Source organism: Oryctolagus cuniculus, chromosome 16 (genome assembly GCF_051225735.1).
Source record: "Oryctolagus cuniculus isolate XC-2025 breed Fujian yellow rabbit chromosome 16, ASM5122573v1, whole genome shotgun sequence".
NCBI classification, from domain to species: Eukaryota; Metazoa; Chordata; class Mammalia; order Lagomorpha; family Leporidae; genus Oryctolagus; species Oryctolagus cuniculus.
In genome coordinates, this window is record NC_142882.1 from 93,636,808 (window position 1) to 93,647,306 (window position 10,499).

General features: G+C 45.5%; 1 pseudogene; it reads right to left on the bottom strand.

Annotated features, from left to right (window-relative positions):
• Positions 1 to 1,154: 1,154 nt before the first annotated feature.
• On the bottom strand, positions 1,155 to 1,779 carry LOC100345765 (COP9 signalosome complex subunit 8 pseudogene; annotated as a pseudogene).
• Between the last annotated feature and the right edge of the window lie 8,720 nt (positions 1,780 to 10,499).

Genomic DNA, 10,499 nt, shown 5'->3' on the forward strand with positions numbered 1-10,499 from the left:
TAGCCGTGAGTGTGACCAGCACATGTCATGCTCGTTCCTGCTATGCAGTCTGACTCATTCTGACAAAGACCCAGCACAGAACCAAGCAGAGCTTTGGGGCCAGGTGCCCCTCTTCCTCTGGGTGAGGAGCAAATGTGGACTCAGCCCCACCCGACTGACACACCAAGGGTCCTACCTTGTGGATCTGCCTAAAGTGACACTCCACTGCTACTGAATTTTCCTTTGCTTTCTGTTTTTTTAAGAATTCTATTAAATATTTACTGAACAAATACAGAGTTATTGAACAAATGCAGAGTAATTGAACTAAAGAGTGTTTCCACCTGGAGATACAACAAACAGCTTCAGATCCTCGAACAGTACCCCAAGGAGAAGGAACGGTGAACCCAGGGCTTCTGCAAACAGCACTGGAGCCCAGGGATGAGAATGAGCAGCCGAGCGGCTGCAGGACGGCTGTGCGAGTGCTGGGCTTCTCTGGGCTTTGTCCCTCACCTGCACTCTGCACTCTCCCTTCCCCTGAAGGAGGCCTGACAGCTCTGTGCTCCTCGGGAAGCCCTCTGTTGCCAGCAGGGGATACACTCAGGCTGCTGGAAAAAGCTTGAAGTTATCACTTTGGTTTACTACAGAAACGGCTTATTTGCTCCGTGACTATTTTTCTGTATCCACATTAGTGATCCTCGGGCGGTGGGGAACAGAGAGCATATTCTCCAAAGGAGGATGAGTCACGATCCCAACAATCCAGGGGTGGCCCGTGGGGACCGTCCTCCGCAAACCCCAACCACTCACAGTGCCCTCTGCCAACGGTGCAGATGGGAGTGTGGTGTGTGCAGGGGCAGGGCAAAGACCGCTGACAACCACTGTTCTGTGAGATCTGAAAATCTCATTTTGAGTTACTAGGAAATACAAATTGCATAATACTAACAGGCTCCACTAAATTGTTAAATCTTACAAAAATGAGAATTGTTTCAACAACTTTTCAGCATGTTTGAGGGCAGGGATATATATAATATAGTTTATATTATACATGTATTTTATCACATACTCAGTAAGGAATGCTGAGGTGCTTAATCCAGCTAATAAACTGAAAGTAAAAATTTTACTTTTTTCAACGTGTCGTGTACAGGATTCTGAAGGTGGATCATGAATCCAGTGATCAATCAGTTCTCCAGGAAAGCCACATAATCGTTCAGTCTGGCTAGTTGTGGCTCATTAGGAATCGGAGCCACTGGAGTGGGCTCTGATAAGGGAATAAATCTGTTAAAATAAACATGTAGGGTCCCTGCACCTGGCCTCCTGGGCAACACCAAACTTGTAGTGGAGTTGGCTTGCCATCCTTGCTCCAAGACACCTTTCCCAGCCTCTTCCACAGGAAGTCCCACAAAAGCCATGAAATCACCTGCGATTATTGAGGTGTGTGCTTGAGAGACCATGGTGAAGCCTCGTCTCCTTGTTGTGTCCCTCAGTGCCTCCATGATTGGCTGGACCATGTCCGACCACTGTGAGGTTTGATGGTTGTGTAGGTCCCAAGGAAATCTCTCTGCCAGAGGCTTTGTCCAAATTCCCCCAAGTTCAGAATTTGTAGGTTTTATAGCAGGTGGTATTCTTTTCCAAAGCTATCTCACCTTTTTCACGTCATTGGGGAGCAAATATAAAGATGGGTGCTGGCCATACACTGGGGGGGGGGGGGTCACAGTTCCTCCAGGGGCCTCGGGCTCCCGGTTCTCGCTGACCCAGTAGCTTTTTGAAGCTGAAGGCACTTTCTGCCATCACTGCCACTGGCATCTTCCTGCTCCTTTGCTGTCTTTTTAAAGCAATTTTATTTTTTATGTTAAAGGAAAAGAGAGACTTCCACCCACTTGTTCACCTCAAATGCAGCAACAGCCAGGGCTGAGCCAGGCAGAACACAGTCCAGGGCTCCCGCGTGGATGGCAGGGACCCAGTTTATCACCTGCTGCCTCCCAGGATCGGCAATAGTGGAAGCTGGCCTGGAAGCAGAGCAGGACTCAAATTCAGGCACACTGCTAATGGGGCGTGGGCAGCCCAGGCAGTGGTCTAACCACTGTACCACAATGCCCATCCTGTGAAAGTGTTCTTTTAAGTTGACTTCTTCTTCCATTTTCTCTTTAAAACAGGACTATTCTACTTCTCTGTTACTAAATTCACAAATTAATCTTGATTGTGAGCAGAGTATTTCTTCTGCCTGAGGCAAGTGTCTAATTAGAGATGTGCATTTTAGATATCATACAAATTGCATGGACCCCACATCCGTATTTTTGGAATAGCAAAATTGAGTATTATTAGGAAAAACATCTTTCCTACTGTATTCCTACTATATCTTTCAGTACCATATTTCTTACAAGACATATCTTTCAAATATTTAAATTGGATTATTAATTTATTCTTCCCGCTCAGAGGCAGAGTATAAATTTATATGCAAATGTTACTACTTCTAAAGGTCTGAATTCATCTCGCTTGTTGAAGTGTGACGTGGCAGCGCAGATACTATGCATAATCCCTGAAACAGGAGCGACCCCCCCAATCTGTAATATAATAACTGAACAGCAATATTTGAATACTTATAAATATATAAGATCTACTTTGTAATTCCATCAATATTTTACACAAGAATCTTATAATATGCTATTCACTTTGAAGTTAATATCATACATATCAGGAATGAGTCAAATAAATAACTGAGTTTATTGTCAAGTACTAACAAAATTAAAATTACAAAATATGTGGAAAATAGTTACAAAGGAAAAGATATTATCTTCACACAATCCCCAGTAAGAAAAAGTGCGTGCAATCGGATGCATCTTTATTTTGCAATAGCATTAGAAATAATAATTGTGTGCCCTATGCTAACCTATTTCTGAAAGACAGTTATTTATAGAACATGCTTTTCATATGGTACTTAATAGATTTTTAGGTCTTCAGAAAGATTGAGAGTTTAATGCATCTCCTTTGCTAACCTTCACATGATCCCACTCTGTTATTAAATCTTCCTTAATGGTTCTGCTTTTCAAGCTAAGTGCATCCAGATCTCTCATTTATAACAAAGTTTTTCTACAGGTCAAACTGCCCTGACCACTGGGCTGTGGACCCACTCCAGGGCGGAGGTGCAGGCTTATTCATCACATGCTGTCTCTTGTAGATTGCTCCAGCCACTCCACTCACACCAGACACTCAGTCAGCATTTGTAGAATGAAATCAAAATTAGCACGTTGCTTAGTCCCAGTCATATAATTGGAAAACGCATTAAACATGAATGAGCAGTCTGCAACTGAGGGTGCTGTGGGTTGAATGTTATATTATATTATATTATATTATATTATATTATATTATATTACATATTACATTATATGTATGCATGTATTTAATTTGTGTAAGAGTTTAGTCCCCAAGTTCCCTGGTTAATGGTACTAAGGGGGTGGAAAGTGATTCAGTGTTGGTGTGTAGAGGTGGAGCCATTTACGAAGTGATTGCATTGGATGAAGTCATCAGATTGGAGCCCCGAGAATGAATCCTGGTGGCTTGATAAGGAGGGAAGACACATTTGGGTCTACAGAGACCAACAAGTCTTGCTGCATGATGCTCTGAACGTCAGCACCGGAGCCCCAGCCAGTGGGGCTGCCCAGTCTCAGACTGTGAACCTTGAGGATACGGAGCCAACGCAAGCTCCTCTCTAAGGTGCCTGCCTCAGGTATTCTGATGTAGCAATGAAAAGCTGAGTAATGCAGAGGGGGTTTCACACACAGAGAAATGTTTATAGACCAGACAGTAAGTAAAATGACAGAAGGATGAAAGAAAACAGCGTAGGATGTGCAATGCAATCAAGTGAGATCATCTGAGGCACAGGAAGTTAAATAGTGAGTGGCCTGGAGGCATGATGTAGGTACTTTTTTTATGAGAAACTCAAGTTATTTCATATACCTAGAGCTCCTAAAATTCAAGGGGAGTTTGTTTGGGTTGTAGAGATGAGGGGCAAAGAAGCAAGGTTCTCATAGCATGCATTGTATAATCCATCAGTGCCAACTGCTATATTTTATTCTTCAGTTTTCATATACTTGATTCTATATTTTAGATTTTGTATTAAATGTAATACTTTTTTGTCTGTGATTGTGCTATTTTACCCATTCCAGTTCTTTGAACTTTCAAACTAATTTCAGTCTATTGTATTTGAAGCTTTTTTACCATTTTCTGTTTTCTATCATTGAATGGGAAGATAAGGAGTAACATCTGCAGGGTATAAAAGAAGTTTCTAAACAAGAAACTTCCAGTCAGGATCATGACCCAAGCAAGGAACAAAGACCACAACTCTGACAAAGTCTTCCTCTTAAGCTGTCTGTCCTTCTCCCTCAGCCTCGGAACACCAGCAGAGAACTCAAAGGGCGGGCAGTCCCGTGTCCAGCAGCAAAGCAGCGGTCACTGGGCCTCCATTAGCAGAAACGAAGGCTCACATGGAAGAGAGGAGACCTCGCTAACGGGCTGAGCGTTTCGGAACCAGACAGAATGGAAGTGGTGTCTGGTGAGAAGATACAAGCAGTGCCCCAGAAGGTGGCGATGAAGTCGACTGATGCTGGGAGTCCGAGGTAGGATGTCCAGGGCTCTCTTCGAAGATGCTGCACAACTGCCCACTGCTAGGGCTCTGTGCTGGTGCTCGCGCTGCCTGCTTTCCCAGGAGACCCCTCGTCGGAGGCGTGAGGGAGGGGAGGACGAGGCGGGGGTGGGGTGTGGATAAAAATGGTGGCTGAGCTTACCCCTGGGTGGACCCAAACCATTGCCACAACTTCACGACAGACAGTAGGAAGATGCTGGGCAGGGGCTGCGATGGCTGAACGTGCCCTGGACCTAAGGATTACATCTGGTTCTCTATGGCCAAACACTGTGAGGTAAGCACTGTGGAGTGGGATTGCAGGTACGCTATCTAGCATGTAAGGGTTAAGAATCCGCAACTTGGTTCCCCCCAAGCCATTAACAGCAGTCTGTGGCTGTCTGTGTCATGTTTTCCTTCTCATGCGTGCTAAGCTGGGATGGTATCCCCATCTAGCTGGGCCCAGATCTCAACTCTTCGTCCAACAATTTCCGTCTTAGGAATTGATGACTCATGGTAAGGAGTCCTGGGTTCCTTCAGAAATCCTGCAAAATTCTCACCACTCGTTACTCGTCGTTCAGCCCCGGGGCTCTTGCACAGCCCACGTTTTGCAGTGTTTCTCTGCAGGCAGAGCTGGCTGGCATCCGTCCTACCATGTCTGCCTCCTAATGTGCTGTGCCAGGCATGGAAGCCACATTTAGGTGAGTGCAGACGCACACCAGGCTATAGATTTTCCTGGCAAATCTGCTAAGGACTCTTTGGCTCAGGTGTCTGCGTGCTGCTGTGTGCCCACCCAGAATCAGGCCAATGCTGTCCACAAGCCTGGCTCACTGAATTAGTGTGGCCTCGTCTCCACTTGGTGCCTTTTCTGCGTAGTTCGGGAGGAGGGACAGAGAGGCCACTCTGCTTCTGCTGCAATGCACAGGTTGCAGCTGGGAGAATGTGAGTAAAAGCCAAACATGCGCATCTCGGTCTTCTGACCTCTGCAGCGTAGTAACTGGGCGAATTTGAATCAGAATTCCTCCTCAGATACACTGTCATTAATCAACAAATACTCCGCACTCTCCGTGTGCACAACCCTTCTTTCCGCGGTTCCAGACAGGCAGCTGCAACCGTCCTTGTACCCAGGACTTGGGTCTTACACTGTGGGCTTGCCTACCCTTTGGTAAGAATTGCTGCTTTATGAATCATGACTGTACCCAGATAACTAGCCTGACCTTGCAGAGAGAATTCTGACTCAAGACAGGAGCGAGGTAGAATCTCTGTGCCGTGAGAAAGCTCGGATGATGGTATCTCTTCATTCAGCCCAACTTGCGCATGTGTTCAGTGGATGTTGCAGCATCTTTTCTGAGTCACTTCTATTTATACAAATTTATAAATATTCATTCAGAACTAAAAGTTTGATATTTGTTGGATTGTTCATGGCAAATATATATTTAGCAAGATTTTAAATTAAATAATCAATAGAAAATTTTACAATCTTCTGTCATTCAAATATTTCAAACTGATTTTGTGAAAATTTGAAATTCAAAGTAATGCATGGAGGCCAGAGCCGTGGCCTATCAGGTTAAGATGCTGCCTGCAGTGCTGGCATCCCATATGGGTGCTGGTTCGATTCCTGGCTGCTCCACTTTTGATCCAGTTCTCTACTACAGCCTGGGGAAGCAGTAGAAAATGGCCCAAGTGCTCAGGCCACTGCACCAGTGTGGGAGACCCTGAAGAAGCTCCTGGCTTCGGTTCGGCCCAGATTCGGCTATTGCAGCCATTTGGGGACTAAACCAGTGGATAGATGATTTCTCTCTCTCTGTCTCTCTGTCTCTCACTCTCTTTCTTTCTCTGCATCTGACTCTGTAACTGCGCCTTTCAAATAAATAAATAAATCTTTACAAAAAAAGTAGTGCATTATAAAAATGGATCAAAAACCCCTACTAAAGAGCTAAGTCTGTAAGCTTCTCAGAGGAGGACTCTGGCCTTGACCTTGACAAAGTCAGGGCCAGGTGACAGCAGCACAGGCTCCAGGCACGCGGTGTTGCTGAGTGTGTCTTCTCCAATTGCACAATTCAGAACAGGGAGCTAGCCACAGGAGGAGCTCAAGGATCCAGTGGGCCCGTTGTGAGACCAGAGCTGAAACTTCACTGGTCATCTGACTTCTTGGGGGCCTCAGTGACCTCCTGGCTCCCCTGGATTTAGTGTCCCTCAGAGCCAGCGCCCAGTAACCCCTGAAAAGCCTGATTCTTTCCTTTCCCCCAGCTCACAGCTACCGTGGTGAGGACAGCAGGTCCCCAGGGGGACGGCTAGAGAAAGCTCCACAGAACACCAGTCGGCAGTGTGGTGAGGTCTGCCCCAGAGAGGGCCGAGCCCCTCCCCCTTTATCCCAGGGGTTCTGAGCTTGAAAGCTTGTGCTGAATTCTGAGGCTCCATTGAGAAGCCACAGTCTCTGCTGTGAAAATTCGAGTCTGAATCTGTTGCTCTGGCTCAGCTCTGTGCATGCAGTCAAGTGTGACAGCTGACGCACGTCGGTTCCTTTCTAGGGAGCCAGGATCAACCATCCTCCACCGCAGATTTCCAGGAGTCCGACTCTCTCAGTGCTTCCTGGATGCCAAGGGCCCTTAGAGTAACCACACCCCCTACTTAATCAGCATCCTTGGTGATTCAGTGCTGCCCTTGGCCCTGGCCACCTGGGATCCGATTACCCCTCTTTGATTAGGGCCTCCGTTGAGTGAAGAGCAGATCCCACTGCATTTTCTGACCACAGAGCTCTGTGGAGGCTGAGCCCTCATCATGTCCATACTCCTGGAAGTCACAGAGGAACGTGTGTCCTCTGGACCTTCTCACGGCAGGCGGCAGGTGTTACGTGGCAAATCCCCAAACATCCCACCTCCCTGTGGAAGTGGATCCCTCCCTCTGCAGTGGCATTCAGTGCTAGTCCGTGCCGGCCCAGCAAGCCTACAGGCTGAGAGAATCATTTCTGCCCTCTCAAACTACAGCATTCAATCCGGAATCTTCCCCCAGGGATCACCTCCTAAACCTAGCCCAATCTGACCTATCGCTCCCTGTAGTGTTATCCCACACGCCAAGTTCCCATTCCCATCCCTGTTCCTAGAAGTCTGCTTGGGTAATTGGGAAGCCTGTGCATTCCATTACCAGTGTGGCAGACCTCCGAGGGCCCTACTCTGTATCCAGGGCTTGCCATGACCTGGGTCCAGTTATGACCCTGAAAGCAAAGCAGAGGTGGATCCTCAGAGAACCGGCGTTGTCTTGAATGGCAGCTTCATCAGCAGAGGTCATCACAGGTCCTGGCACAACAGAGGGCAGCGTTTATCCTACTTAGGGAACAGTGGTTGCTTCTGACACCTGGCAAGATTTAATGCTGTTGTCCACACCTTTAAGATCCGTCTACATGGCTCCAGACTTCAGGATCCCATTCTTATCTGATCAATGCACCCTCTTTACGGTAAAACACTGGGTTTCTACTTACTTGGTGATTCTGCCCCCTGCGGGATGAGTCCGAGTCATCTGCCTGAAGACTGGATGCTACCTGAGTGTGGGGTTCTGTGTTGTGTCGCACCACCTGCTGTCCTTGCCACTCTGCTCTTGAATCCATCCATTGAAGTTTTATTTCAGTTACTGTGTTTTCACTAAGACTTTTATTTTGTGCTTTACTCTTCACTTCTTCTACTGAAATTTTCTACATATCTTAAGAGACTTTATGTTTCCTCATTTGTTTAACATGCATGCATGATTTCTTGCTGAAAATTTTATATCTGCTTTAATGGTTCTAAGAAATATTTGTAGCATTTTTGAACTTGCCGCTGGCATCTAGTGACAGCCATTTTTCATTCCACCAATGTTGTCCTGTTCCTGACATAATGAGTAATGTTATGTTGCGACCATTAGTTAATGCCTTGGTCAATTTTCTCAAAGCCATGAGGACTGTGAGGTTGGCTGATTGCCCCTCACTGTGCTGGATGAGGATGAGGAGGAAAAGGATGAGCTATAAGAGTCACATTCCTGGCTGATGACCGGTGAATCCACGTATTCCTGAGAGACGTCTCTCATGTCACAAGAAACCTAGAATACAAACATCCAAACAATAGTTTGAGGCTTAACAAACATTTTTCAATTGAAATAATAGAGAATATGCTCTGTGATCACGTTCACTCAAGTTATTAATCGGTATCAGAAAGATAAAAGGAAAATCTCCAAACACTTACAACCTATACCACGAAGTTCCAAATACTCCATGGGTCAAAGAGGAAGCCTCTGAGGAAATTCAGACATACACTGTAATGAATGAAAATGAAAATGCAACATATCAAAATTTAGGAGACATAGCTAAAACAGTTTGAGTTAAAGTTTTAGCATTAAATTTTAGTGCTAAAATTCTCTAATCAATAATTTAAGATCCCAGCTAAAAATTCTAGAAAAAGAGGTACAAAATAAGCCTGAGACAAAGAGAAGGGTGGAAAAACAAAGATAAGAGTTTAAATCAATAAATTTTATTATAGAAATGTAGCTGAAACAGAGCTTTCATTGAAAAGATCAATATAACTGGCAAATCTCCAGACAGACTGATGAGGACAAAAATAGAAGACATAAATGGCAGAAGTATAAAATCTAAAATGAGGGAAGAGATAGTACTACCAAGTACAAATACCAAAACTCTGAAAAATATGTAAGAAAATCAAAGATGATGTGAATGGAAGATATGTTATGTTCATGTATTAGATCTTAATAACCTTGACCTAGTCGCATACTTCATGCAGAAGTAAACACAAAACACATCCTGAATGCAAGAGCAAACTTGGTTTCTAGAACAGAAAATGCTGGAGAAAATCTTCAGAATCTACAGCTAGAGAAAGATTTTGTTGACCTGACACTAAAAGTGTGAATGATAAAAGGAAAAAATCCTAAAATGAATTTCTCCAAAAGTTAACAATTACGTTTTCAAAGTGTCCTGTTAAGAAGATGAAAAGGCTGGGGCCAGCATTGTGACCTATTGGGTAAAGCCACCACCCGTGATGACAGCATCCCCTGTGGACACTGTTTCCCGTCCCAGCTGCTCCACTTTCAATCCAGTTACCTGATAATGTGCCCAGGAAAGCAACCACAAATGGCCCAAGTGCTTGGGCCCTGGCACCCACGTGGGAGATCTGGAAGAAACTCCTGGCTCCTGACTTCGGTCTGGCCCATCCCTAGCTATTGTGGCCATTTGGAGAGTGAACCAGCAGATAGAAGATCTCTCTTTCTCTGCCGCCCCCCATAACTCTGCTTTTCAAATAAATGAAATAAATATTAAGGCAAGGTACATACTAGGTGAAAATATTCTCAAACCACTTATATGAGAAATGAGTAGAACTAAAATGTGTAAGGAATTACAAAAATTAAAGAGTAAAATATGCTGGTGATGATGCAGAGAAATCAAGTTATTCACACATTGCTAGTGGGAACTAAAACGGCAACGGCTTTGGAGAAACATCTGAGAGAGAGGGAGAGATGGGGAGAGAACTCCCAACCACTAGTTCACTCCCCAGATGACAGCAAAAGCAGCAGTGAGCTAGGCTGAAGCTGGGAGCCAGGAGCTGGGAGCTCAGTCAGGTGAGTGAAAGGCGCCCAGTCACGACTGCTGTCACCTGCTGTGTCCCAGCGTTGCAGGTGAGCAGGAAGCTGGAATCAGGAGTGGAGCCACGGCTTGAGCCCAGGCACTCTGAAAGGGGAAGCTGTGTCTTAACCGCCAGGCTGATGCTTGCCCCTGGGTTGTCTTCGGAAGCCCCCTTGTATGTATCAGTGATCACACGCTGGGAAGCTATTCCAGGGAAATGAAACTTCCCTTCACACTCATCCTGGGACTCTCCACACACCCATCACCCAGTGAAGGGTGAGCAGACAGGCTGCTGCATGGTGCAGT